This window comes from Sarcophilus harrisii, chromosome 4, assembly GCF_902635505.1.
Source record: "Sarcophilus harrisii chromosome 4, mSarHar1.11, whole genome shotgun sequence".
Taxonomy (NCBI): domain Eukaryota; kingdom Metazoa; phylum Chordata; class Mammalia; order Dasyuromorphia; family Dasyuridae; genus Sarcophilus; species Sarcophilus harrisii.
Genome location: NC_045429.1, coordinates 27,665,732 through 27,679,413, shown reverse-complemented (window position 1 = coordinate 27,679,413; position 13,682 = coordinate 27,665,732).

Genomic DNA, 13,682 nt, shown 5'->3' with positions numbered 1-13,682 from the left:
TTCCCTTTTTTCCTATATTTCTTCCTTCCTTCATTCCTCCCTCCTTATTTTCCTTTCTTTTTCTTTATTTCCTTTATTTTTTTGAGAGGCAATCAGAGTTAAGTGACTTGCCCAAAGTCACACAACTAATAAGTGCCATTTGTCTCAGGTCACATTTGAACTCAGGTCCTCCTGGCTCCAGTACCAGTGCCCTATCCATTGCACCAACTAGCAGCCCCAACTCACCATTTTTAATCAGCAGCTCCACTTGGTTTTGACTTAGAGAAGCATATTCCTACCCACCCACACTTATATAAATTATATGACTTATGTGAATTAATGTGGAGTAAGTTGAGCAGAACCAGTTTAACAATGTATCCAATAACAGCAACATTAAGGATTTTTATTATGAACTTTGACACTAAATATGTGTCTTCCATGGATATGACAATTCTGTACACATAGAACAGAAAGAACTGTACATAAAAGAGTGAATCTATATTGTTTTCCTTCTAAAATATATAATAAATTCAATTAAAAAATTTCAAGGCTTTTCTGCTTGTTTGATTCTTTCTGAACTTCTATTTTCTAATATACATATTTTTAAAATGCTTCTGTTTTCTTTCTTTTTTTCCCCTTTTTGAGCTGATTTTTCTTATGCAGCATATTTGTGGAAATATGTATAGAGGAAATGCACATGTTTAACATATATTGGATCACTTACTATTCAAGGGAGTAGGTGGTAGGAAGGGAGGGAAAAAATTAGAACACTGGGTTTTTAAGGTCAAAAATTATCCATGTGTAAATTTTGAAAATAAAAAATTTTAATTAAAAAAAATGCTACAGTGATGATCCTATCTTTTTTCTCTTTTCTTTTTTTTAATTGGCTCTCCCTGTCTCTAATTCTTCTCTCCCTCCTGATCCATTTCCAGTTGGAGAGGAAAAAATGGAATTCTTTGAACAAATATGATCAAGCTAGACAAATTTCTACATTGGCCATGCAAATAAGACATATTTTTGGATATGGCAGCTATGAATCTTTTATTTGACTATACATTTTTTGCTACAAATGTGGTTTGTTTGTTTTTTCCATTTGGGGAAGAGAAAGATTGGATGGAAAGTTGTGCTTGAGCTAAGAGTCCCTACGCTTGCCAAAAGAAAAAGAAAAAAATCGAGAAGTAAAAACATCATCAGAAAGAATAATAGAAAAGCAGATCAGCTCTAAAAGTTAAATGTTGAATGTATGAAAATGTTTAAGAAAATTGAAATCCAATTTGCAATTTAATGTAGAATCTCTTCCTGTTTCATAATATACATAGAAATGCTCATTTCATTTAATAGTTGTTTAAGTTTAGAATAAAAAATATTAAACACAAATTTTCAAAAGAAGGAAAAGAAAGCAGATGGGAGATGCTTTCTGATTTCTAATAGGAGTAGCTAACAGGAAGGTCTGAGTCAAAGCACTCAAAGTGTGTTCCTTGATTTTCTGGGTTTGGTTAGGATTATGGACTGGTATTTGGGCTGCCTAAGTCAGGCGGGAGCCCAGACACTTGGTCCATGCCATTGACCAGTAAGTAGGGACACATGTCATAAAAGACATTGTATAAACATATAAACTGAACTATGAGATCAATGAACCAAGCACTGCCAGCCACAAGAGGCACAAGATTAGGAGATGGCTCTCTGGGAACCATAGAGATTTTGGCATTTTGCCTAATTCACCTCAGTATTGGGGTGAGCCTTATCTCCCATCAATAGAATCAAACCAATAATGTCTCTCAGACATTAAAGTGTATAATTTTACATTTAGCCCTGATCGCCTCCATTTTAGTCACAGTGTATTGTTTGAGATCTTCCCAGCTTTGGGCCTAATAACTTAGGTTATTTCCTTTTGTCTCCCTCCCCTGACTTTGTCAATTCCTAATTACAATAATTTGCTTAGGGATCTGGGTTTCTATTTTTCTTCAGTTCCAGAAAGGTCCTTATCATCAGTTCAGATATAATGAGTACAAGATATAATGACTGATGTCTCTTTTTCCCTGTCACCTAGGAAGAGTAACTTCTATTTTAGGGAACTCTCAGTTCAGGAGCTGATAAAGCTGTGTAACCATCAACAAGTCACTTAGTGCCTCTGATTCTCAGTTTCTCCATATACAAAATGGGGGTAATGATATTTATTTTATCTAATCCATACTTTACAAACCTTCCATCGCCATGGAAATATGACTTTTTATAAATTATGATTATTATTAGACATGTATAAACATATATAAAAGTCAGCATGAAAGTGTGAGTGTGAGAGATTGTGCCAGTAGGGGGAGAAGTGTGCATGTCTAAGGTAGAAGGAACTCTTGTGGGAAGGATGTGGCCATCACTCTCCTGCACAAACAGGAATTAAGCTTGGTTTTGTTTCAATTCCTAAATAAGGCCCTAAGATAATGGGCATTGTAGCTGAAGGCTGATGTGTCCAACCAGGCAAGAAAAACATAGAGCCCAGGGACTAAAAACCCAATTGCCTCCAAGGCCTCATACTTGTTCTGAAGGGAGTAAGTAGGACCGTGATGAAAACACAAGGAACCCTCTCCAGACAAGGTCCAGTTTGGTGGCCTTTTGACTTGTGGACATGAAGATGTCCACATTTGTGATGCAGCAGATATCGGGTCCAAGGATCTGGACTCAAGTCACTTCTATGCACTAGTACCCCGAGTGACCTTTAACAAATAATTTTTCTTCTCTTCAGTTTCCTCATTTAGTTTGGCTGCTGGGTGAGACGCTTAAAAAAATTAGACCGGGCTCTTGGTCTCTGAGATCTTTCATTTCATTGAAGGAATATCAATAGCCACAATAGAAAATGGAGTACAATGGATGTATGAGGGTAGTTCACTTGTGAGAATTCTGTAGGGAAATTATCTTTATCAAGGTGAGCCCAAACACAAACAAGCTGATATTCAGGTTTCAAGAAGAAAAGCATCCGGACTAAAGCCACGTCAGCTGGCTGAGGCACCAGAATTACCCCTTGGACACGGTCCAAGGACCTTTGCCTTCAGTGCCAAGGCTCTCTTCTAGACTAAGGTGTGACAGCTGATAGCTGAGTTTGTAGATATCCCTATAGATTCCTCAAGAAATTTTCCCTTTCTTCTGGTGCTGTTTCCATAAATGGCTGCCTTTGATTCAGAAAAGCAGAAAAGAAAGACTTACATGAGCTAATGCTGAATGAAATGAGCATAACAGAAGAACCTTATACACAATAATAAGATTGTGTGATGATCAGCTATGACAAACTTAGCTCTTCTCAGTATGATCCAAGGCAATTCCAATAGACTTGAGATGGAAAGTGGCATCCATATTTACAGAGAGAACCATGGAGACTGAACGCAGATCAAAGCAGAGTATTTTCACCTGTCTTTGGTTTTTTTCTGTCATGTGGTTTTTCCCTTTTGTTCTGATTTTTCTTTCACAAATTGACTAGTATGGAAATATGTCTAAAATGATTGTACATGTATCACCTATATCAGATTGCTTGCTGTATTGGGGATGGAGCAGGTAAGAGAAGAAGAGAGAAAAAAATCTGAACTCAAAATCTTACAAAAATGAATGTTGAAAACTTAGCTTTACACGAAAAATTGGGAGAAATATTATAAAATGCATGTGGCTGCCTAAATTTGTCATCTTCTTCCTCTTTTGGTTCGTTCCTAGTCTCGACATATCCTCTAGATCACCATATAAACATACTAGGGCAAACTCACAAAAGGAAAGAGGGCAAAGAATATGAACAGACAATTTTCAGATGAAGAAACTGAAACTGCTTGTAGCCACATGAAAAGATGCTCTAAACCACTATTGATCAGAGAAATGCAAATTAAGACAACTCTGAGATAGCACTATACACCTCTCAGGTTGGTTTAGATGACAGGAAAAGATAATGATGAATGTTGGAGGGGATGTGGGAAAACTGGGACACTGATACATTATTAGTGGAATTGTGAACTGATTCAATCATTCTGGAGAACGATTTGGAACCATGCCCAAAGGGCTATCAAACTGTGTATACCTTTTGATCCAGCAGTGTTTCTACTGGGCATATTATATCCCAGAGAGATACTAAAGAAGGGAAAGGGACCTGTATGTGCAAGAATGTTTGTGGCAGCCCTGTTTGTAATGGCTAGAAACTGGAATCCAAGTGGATGCCCATCAGCTGGGGAATGGCTAAATAAGTTATGGTATATGAATGTTGTGGAATATTATTGTTCTGTAAGAAATGATCAGCAGGATGACTTCAGAGAGGCCTGGAGAGTTACATGAACTGATGCTGAGTGAAATGAGCAGAACCAGGAGATCATTGTACATGGCAACAATACTATATGATGATCAATTCTGATGGGCATGGCTCTCTTCAACAATAAAATGATTCAGACCAGTTCCAATTGTTCAGTCATGAAGAAAGCCATCTTACACCCAGGGAGAGGACTGTGGGAACTGAGTGTGGACCACAACATAGCATTTTTACACTTTCTGTTGTTGTTTGCTTGCATTTTATTTTCTTTTTCTTGATCTGATTTTTCTTTTGCAGCAAGAAAACTGTATAAATATGTATATATTATATATGTATATATATATATATATATAGGATTTAACATATATTTTAACATTTAATACATTTAACATGTATGGGACTACCTACCATTTAGGGGAGAGTGTGGGGGGAAGGAGGGGAAAAGTTGGGACAGAAGTTTTTGCAAGGGTCAGTGTTGAAAAATTACCCATGCATATGTTTTGTAAATAAAAAGCTATAAAAAAGGAAAGAAGACATCAATTAAAAGGTGCTTAAAAGGTTGAATAAAAGAAACTGAAGTAGTACTGAATAAAGGAAGATGGTCTTTAAACTTCCTAAGGAGTTCTGTACTAATACTATTTTCTCCTATTTCTGGAATACTCTGAGACATATGAAATCCTTCTTTCCACAACCTTCAGATGTAATCAATATAATATTTTATAGATGAAGAGACTCAGTTTCTGAAGAGTTGAGGGACTTACCTAGAGCAGGCACGCAATAAGTGTGTTAAAGTGAAATGTATTTCCCAGTTTACATAGCTAGTAGGTGGCAGAGCTGGGACTGAAATTCAAGTCTCCCGGATCCAAGTCCAAAGTGGTTTTCCACTATATTGCTTCTCTAGTTTTATCTGTCTTCAGTTCCTTCCTCCCTTTCAGGACTACCTGAGTCATCACAATATGCTCTTCTGCTCCCTTGTGGCTCCCAGAAGTCAACCTCCAGATTTCTCCAGCTCCATCAACTACGCTTACTTACCTTCTCAGAAAATCTTTGGTTATTTCCAAGACAATCTGAAGACCTGAGTTAAATGAGTATCTTCTCTTTTTCCAAATGTTACTCTTCTACTTTGAGACACTGATCACTGGACTGGTTGTAAAACCCATCATGGGGGAGCTAGGTGGTGCAGTGGATAGAGTTCCAGCCCTGAAGTCAGGAGGACCTGAGTTCAAATCTGACCTCACACACACTTCCTAGATGTGTGATCCTAGGCAAGTCACTTAACCCCAATTGCCTCAGCAAAAAAAAAAAAAAAAACACACACAAAAAATCATAGACACAATTCTCTGACTCTGGGACATTCGGGGCTTGCGCTTTTGACTTTTTAAACTTCCAAAGGTCTTAGTTTCAAGCTAGCCCAAAAGGAAGAACAAATGCCAAAGCAAAGAACTGAATCCCATATTCACAGGGCACTTGTCAACATCAGAGGGAGAGGACCCAGGTCTCTTGTCAGATGGCAGTGTCTCTCACCAGATGCTGAGGGCCAGGGAGGAATCAATGAAGAGAAGATACATTTCCAGTATGGCCCTGCAGCCACAGCTAATCAAAGAGATTACTACTTGCCAGATGTTTGATAGCTCAGAACCAGTTCCAGGATACTTGGGCAGGATCCAAATCTCTTTTAGGCAATTACATTCTGTGTCACCATGAAGAGTCTCCCAGAAGCAACTTCCAAGCCTTTTCCCCTGGGGAGCTGCATCAGGTTTCCAAGGCCTGAGCTTATTCTTATTTTTTTTTAATTTACTAGAAACTTCCTTAACTTTATATATCAATCCACAGCAGGGTTTCTTAAACTTTTTCCACTCATGACCCCTTTTCACCAGAGAAATTTTTATGTGACCCCAGGTATGTAGGTATATAAAACAGGCATACAAATCAAACATTTACTGATAATTTCATAACCCCCCCCAATCAGTATCAAGATACCACATAGGATCACAAACCAAAGTTTAAGAAGCTGAGCTATAGAGAATAGCAATTTATAATGAAAACATTAGTAAACACACAAATAGCAGAAATAGCTTATTGGTGGCTCCCTCTCAATCCCTTTCTGATGACTCTATTTGTATATTCACATATGTGACAAAGGAAACATGGCAGAGTAACTTGGGGGCTGGGCTTAGAGTCAAGAAAAGCCAAGTTCAAATGCTGCTCCTGACATTTATTAGCCATTCAATTCTGGGCATGTCTAGTGGTCTCTGTGAGCCTCAGTTTCTTCAATTATAAAATAAGGATTCTAACCCTTAGGGGACCCACTTCATAAAGCTATTGTGAGACTTAAATGAGGTAATATCCATAAAGTGTTCTGTAAACTTTAAAGGGCTTTAGAAATATCAGTGATCATAGATTTGTAGTCCCACGCACACTTCTAGCACTAATTTTTTTTCTGCTTTGCAATATTGTGGGGGTAGAGGGGTTGTTCCACACTTAAATTGGGATCTTGCAATGCTAGATCTAGAGCTGAGAAAGGCTCAAGAAAGTTAAGAAACTTAGGAAATGATAGGATTATAGAACTAAAGAGGAAAAGGATTCTAGCCAAGTCCCTCCTCACTCCCATTTTACCTATTTGAGGTAGTGGAATTGAGGCTCAGAGAGGTTAAGTCATGTAGGTAAAGTCAAACTTAGGTTCTTTGTCTCCAGGACAAATGGTCTTTTCACTACTCACCTTTCTTATGACCATTATCTTAATTATAGTAAATAACATTTCAAAACTCCAGGAACCAGATTTTTCCTGGTCCCTCAGTGGGCACTGTCCCTCTCTGCCTCTGTAGTGGCTCTGACAGCCACCATTCAGTACCTGATGACCTCTGATGGGCTCAGATATTAAAACATTCTCCCAGAGTCATATGACTAGAATGGGAAGAGCTAGGCTCAACCCAGTTCTTCTGACTCCAAGTGCGATGCTCTTTGCACTGTCCCCATGGACACTAGGATTTTCTTCAGTTTTTCACTTTTATAATTTAGCTATAAACAGCTGCCAAGTTGTTGTTCTGTAATTTTTTTTAAAACTACAACCCAGCTACCGGAAAGAGGAAGCCATCAAATAAAGGAAGTCGAGTCCTTACAAAAGTTGGATAATCAAAGTTATTTCTTGGGATTTGTCTAAAATGATTCATGGAATTGTTTTTTTGTTTGTTTGGAGGGTTTTTTTTTTTTTTTTTTGGCATTGGTAGGGAGATTCCTGTATGAATCCCCTGTGATTTCCCTTCCCTAAAAGCTGCTTTGAGGCTTCTGGAAAGAGAGCCGTATGGCCCTCTTTAGGGGAGACTTCTCATATACTGCCCTTTAATATGTAACAAAACTCAACAGCCAATATCGGACTCAGAACGTAGAATATGTTAGCCTGCTTAGGATGGTGGATGTCGATGGCAGCTCACGGCGGTGAGATCACAGATCCACCCAAGCTGGTGGCCAGTCATGCAGGAAGTAGCTGCCTTTCCCTTCACACTGCCATAGAGAGCAGAGTGGAGTAAGTGCTTAGTGAATTGAGAAAGGAATAATTATATAGTTTATCAGTAATTATACTGTTTATCAATTAGACAGTTTGCTCAGATTAGAATAGACCTTCTCCCATTCAACCCTGCTCTGTAGAGTTCTTGTTAGTAAAAAAAAAAACAAAACCTTACAAACCCACTATTCTCACAAAGGTTGAGATGTTTCCCTGAGGTTGAGGATGCAGAAAGATGTAGCTCCTGGCATTAATCAATTGACAATGCTGGGGATCAGACGATACTGATGACATTTATGAGAACTTTTTAGGAAAGTTAGAGACACTTTTTAGCTTTATCAATCATCCCTGTTAGACAAATATTTACGAACACATTTATGAACAGGGCAAGGCACCGGCTGGTCTGGGAGGGTCACAGACTTGAGGAGAAAGGATCTCATTATCCACCCACAGCAAACAGAGACTCCTGTCAAACCACAGAATGTTAATGTCCTGTGTGTACATAGTGTCACCAAACAGGGATACAGTGGTTATTTCGGGACACTCTGAACAAGCCATGGTTACTCTTCACCATAGGCAAGACTGAAAGCCAGCCATCTCTCTTCCTTTCAGAATCCCCAGATAATGTTCAATTTTCTCCTAGGAGAAGTGCTTTTTATAGCATTAAGTAGCTCCTTAAAAATCTTGATTGTTTTTACCAACCTGTTGACATTGAGGATGAAAAGACTAGCTGTTCTCACCATAAAAAGGGAAGTTGGAATTTGTTTTTTTAACCCTAATACTTAGTTGTGAAATTCATTTTTTAAAAATATGCTTTAACATCCTGCTACTTAATTTCCTGTAGATATACCTATCCTTCTATCTGGAGTTAAGCATAATCAGAAAATTCTAAATTCAAATGGCCACATGACTTATTAGCCCTCCCTTTGTATGTTTTATCTGTGTTCCAGGAACCTAAGGTCATGGTAGCTTTCTTGGCTTCCGTATCACACTTTTGACCCCTCAAATTATTTTTGTTTTCAGTCGTGTGCAACTCTTTGTGACCCATTTGGAGTTTCCTTGGCCAACTCATTTTATGATGAGGAAACCAAGGCAAACAGGGCCAGGGTCCCACAACTAGATTCAGACTTAGAAAGATGAGTCTTCCTGACTGTAGATCTGCCATGCTATCCATTGCACCATCTAGTTACCTCATTATAGTCCACTAGGAACCTTATGTTTTCTTTTCCACACCAGCAGCTTGCTAGACACATCTATCCTATAGCAGTAGTTATTTTGTATTCAAAAGTTGTCTGAAATTACTTGCCAAACTGTATCAAAATCTTAGTCTGATTTTCTAAGACCAGGAAATTGCAGGGAAAAAAATCATTTGCCCAGAGAAAGTGAGTCAAGTGGTAGATGTTGCATAATAATCAATCAACAAGCACTTATTAAATGTCTACTTTCTGCTACAATGCTTAGATTTCCCCTTCTTGTCCTAGAGAACCATCCCCTAAAATAATTTTCTTAAAAACTGAAAAGAGAAAGAAGAGAAAAAAATTCAGTAAAACATTAATGCAAAGACAAGATTCAATGTCATGTGTAATGCTCCAAACCTGTGAACCCTGACATCAGGAAAGGAGTAGGGAAAAATATCCTTTATATCCATTCCTTGGGGTGAAGTTTGTTTTCTATAATTTCACATTACTTAGCTTCAATTATTATTATTATTATTTTTAGCTGAGTCAATCGGGGTTAAGTGACTTGCCCAGGGTCACACAGTTGGGAAGAGCTAAGTGCTTGAGGCCAGATTTGAACTCAGGTCCTCCTGACTTCAGGGCTAGTGCTCTATCCACTGTGCCACTAGCTGCCCCTAGCTTGAATTATTTTTATGGTTGTTATTCTTTCCATTTGTGTTGTTTGAGTATTATTTTCTTAGTTCTTTTCTTTCCATATTTCTCCATTTTCCTCATGCTTGTCATTTCTTACAGTACTGCAATATTCCATTATATTCATGTACTACAACCTCATGACATTCCCCACATGATGGACATCTACTTGTTTAGAGTTTTTTTGCTACTGCAAAAATAAAATGTTTTGGTGAATAGGGAGCCTTTCCTTTAATTCTCTTCTATTATTTCTTTCATTATGATGTTAAGGTTTTGGGGCCTGTTGTTTTCCTGGTAAATCTATGATGTTTAGGTTGTTGCTATGCATCCTGCCTTAAGATAAGTATTCTACCTAGAAAGGGCATATCCTATATACATATATATATTTTTTTGAATTGACAACCTTTATTTATACCCATTACATTTCTTTTTTTTTTTTTTTTAAATTAAAGCTTTTTATTTTCAAAATATATACACGGATAATTTTCAACATTCACCCTTACAAAACCTTGTGTTCTAATTTTTTCCCTTGCTTCCTCTCACTCCCTCCCCTAGATGGCAAGTCATCCAATATATGTTAAATATGTGCAATTCTTCTATACCTATTGGACTTCTTCTATACAAATTTCCACAAATATGCTGCACAAGAAAAACCAGATCAAAAAAAGAAAAAAATGAGAAAGAAAATAATGAAAAGAGTGAAAATACTATATTGTAATCCACATTCATTTCCCACTGTGTTTCTGGGTCCAGATGGCTTTCTTCATTACAAGATCATTAGAACTGGTCTGAATCATCTCGTTGTTGAAGAGAGCCACGTCAACAGAATTAATCATCATATAATCTTGTTGCTGTGTATAATGATTTCCTAGTTCTGCTCATTTCACTTAGCATCTGTTCATATAAGTCTCTCCAGTCCTCTCTGAAATCATCCTGTTGATTGCTTCTTATGGAATATTATTCTGAATATTATGGAATATTATTCCATAACATTCATATACCATAACTTATTCAGTCATTCAGCCACTCAGTTTCTAGTGTCTTGCCACTACAAAAAGGGCTGCCACAAACATTCCTGCACATATGGCTCTCTTTCCCTCCTTTAAGATTTCTTTGGGATACAGGCCCAGTAGAAACACTGCTAGATCAAAGGGTATGCAAAATTTGATAGCTTTTTGGGCATAGTTCCAAATTGCTCTTCAGAAAGGTTGAATCAGTTCACAATGATGTATTAGTGTCCCAGTTTTCCCACATCCCTTCCAACATTTGTCATTATCTTTTCCTATCATCTTAGCCAATCTGATAGCTGTATAGTGGTTTTAATTTGCATTTCTCTGATCAATAGTGATTTAGGGCACCTTTTCATATGACTGGAAATGGTTTCAATTTCTTCATCTGAAAATTGTCTAACTACTTTGACCACTTATCAACTGGGGAATGCTTGGATTTTTTTTTTTTTTATTATTTATAAATTTGAGTCAATTCCTTATATATTTTAGAAATGAAGCCTTAATCAGTACCTTTGGATGTAAAGATTTTTTCCCCCAGTTTTCTACTTCCTTTCTAATCTGGACTGTTTGTGGAGTCAGAGTCTGAGTCTGGGAAGCCTGAGGGAAGCTCAGCTGATTGGGATCACCAGGCCCAGTTGTGCTGCAGAGACAACCCTGAGTGAGAAGGAAGCAACAACTGTGAGTGCAGAGGCAGGGGGACAGGAATGCTGCTGGCTGTCGGTACTTACAGGAGGAAGGAACTTTTGGTTTGGGGTTCCAGGTCAGAGGGGAGGGCTGGGGTGCAGCCAGAGGCACCAACCCCTCCACAATTAGAAGTGCTTACACTAACACCTCTTTTTTTTTTTTTTTTTTTTTTTAATGAACTGGCAAAGAAGAAAGAACTTCATCATTGAAACATATTATGGGAACACGGAAGATCAGGGAAGATGATCTGAAGATTTATAGAATTTAGAGAACTCAAAAAATAATTTTAAAATCAAATGAGAGACACTGAGGGAAAACTAAAAATAAAATAAAAACCATGCAAGAAAAACAAGATTATGGGAAAAAAAGCTAATCAGCTTTAGAAAAGGAAATGCAGAATCTCAAAGACAAAAATAAGAAAATTAGAATTGAGCAAGCAGAAGCCAGTGAAGCTACAAGAAACTAAGAAATAACAAAACAATATAAAGAATGAAAAAATAGAACAGAATGTGAAACAGGAAAAATGACAGATTTGGAGAACAGATCAAGAAGAAAAAAATATAAGAATTGGACTGCCTGAAAGTTGTGACCAAAAAAAAAAAAAGGATCTTAACAGAATTATGCAAGAAATAATCGAAGACAATTGTCTTGGAGTCATAGAACATGAGGGGAAAATAGAAATAGAAAAAATCCACCCATCACCAACTCAACAAGACCCTCTGTGGAAAATACATTATTGTCAAATTTCAAAACCCAAAAAATTTTGCAAGAAAGAAGAAAAAAACAATTCAAAAACCCTGGAGCTACAATTAGAATTGTACAGGACTTAGCAGCCATAATAAAAGACAGCAATTCCTGGAATCACATCTACTGACAATCAAAAGAACTAGGCCTGTGGCCAAAAATATCATATCCAGAAAGATTATCTATCATATTGAACCAGAAAAAATGAACATTCAACGAACTTTCAGATTTTCTATCAACCAAACTCAGACTTAATAGAAAATTTAACACGCAAGAAACAAAATCAAAGATCAATATCAAGGAGCTTAACATGAACAAATTGTTTTTGTTTTGTTTTTTACATGGGAAATGAGTGCCATATGTCTAAGACTGACATCATCAATAGGGCAGCTCAAAGGAAAAATTGGGGTAGAGTTAAAGTAAAAATAGTAATTGTTATACAAATGAGGTGCAGAGGAAGAATAGACACCGAGGCACTAGAGGGAGAGGAAGGCTCATAGTTCTGAAAATCTACTTACATCCGGATTGGGTAAAATAGGCAACACTACATACACACCATTAAGTGAATGGCACCCTCCAAAATCTATAAAGAAATGAAGGGGGAAAGATGAGTGGATTGGAAAGTAAGGGTATGGGAAAAAGACAAGGGAGAGATCCTTGGGTAGGGGGAGATTAAGTAATAGCAAAGCAATTTAAATTGATTTAAAACTATCAAATAAATAATTAAATAAAAAAATTAATTAATAAAATAAAATTAATCTAAATAGATTTAAAGCAAAAAGTCAGGAAAGATGTGTGTGTACATAGACACACACACACATAAATGTATCCTTTCTTAATTACAGCCTGTTTGGGGCTGGAGTGGGTGGAGGATGAAAAGGGGAAAAAAGGAATAAAGTGAAGAAGGTGAGCAGCAGAGAACAAAAGAACAATTTACAAGGAAGTAAAGAAAAGATGGACACTCATGAATATAATTTCTTCTACTAATATATATATATATATTTTATTTGGTAATTTGTTGTTATATATTGTGAATATATATATATGTATAACATATACATGCTCTGTTGGACACATGAGAATGTTCCCTTTTGTTTCATTTTGTTTTGTATTCCTTTTTTTCTTTTTTTTTATTGCTTTTTTAAATAAAATTTAAAAAAAAAGATAGTCATTAATTTGGAACCACGCCCAAAGGCATGTTCAAACTGTGCATACCCTTTGATTCACCAGTTTCTCTACTGAGTCCATAAAAATGGCAAAAGGACCCATATATGCAAAAACCTTTATAGCAGCCCATTTTGTAGTGGCAAAGAACTGAGTGGATGCAGGTCAGTTGGAGAGTAGTTAACTAAATCATAGTATATGGATGTAAAGGAATATTATTGTGTTATGCCACGGTTTTCTTCTATTATCCTGACTCAGTTTCCCTAAATTGTCCTGCCCCGGTTTCTAATTGTTCTGCTCAATCCTGCCAAACCACCCCTCCCTCTTAATGATCAGAATATTTGATAAGGATAAGAGACCTTATATTTTAGAATATCAGAAAGCCTCCCCCCATTATGTCATCCCCATCTCTGATGGCTCGCCCCATCCTGTCAGAGTCCCGTTGCCACGCTCAGCAC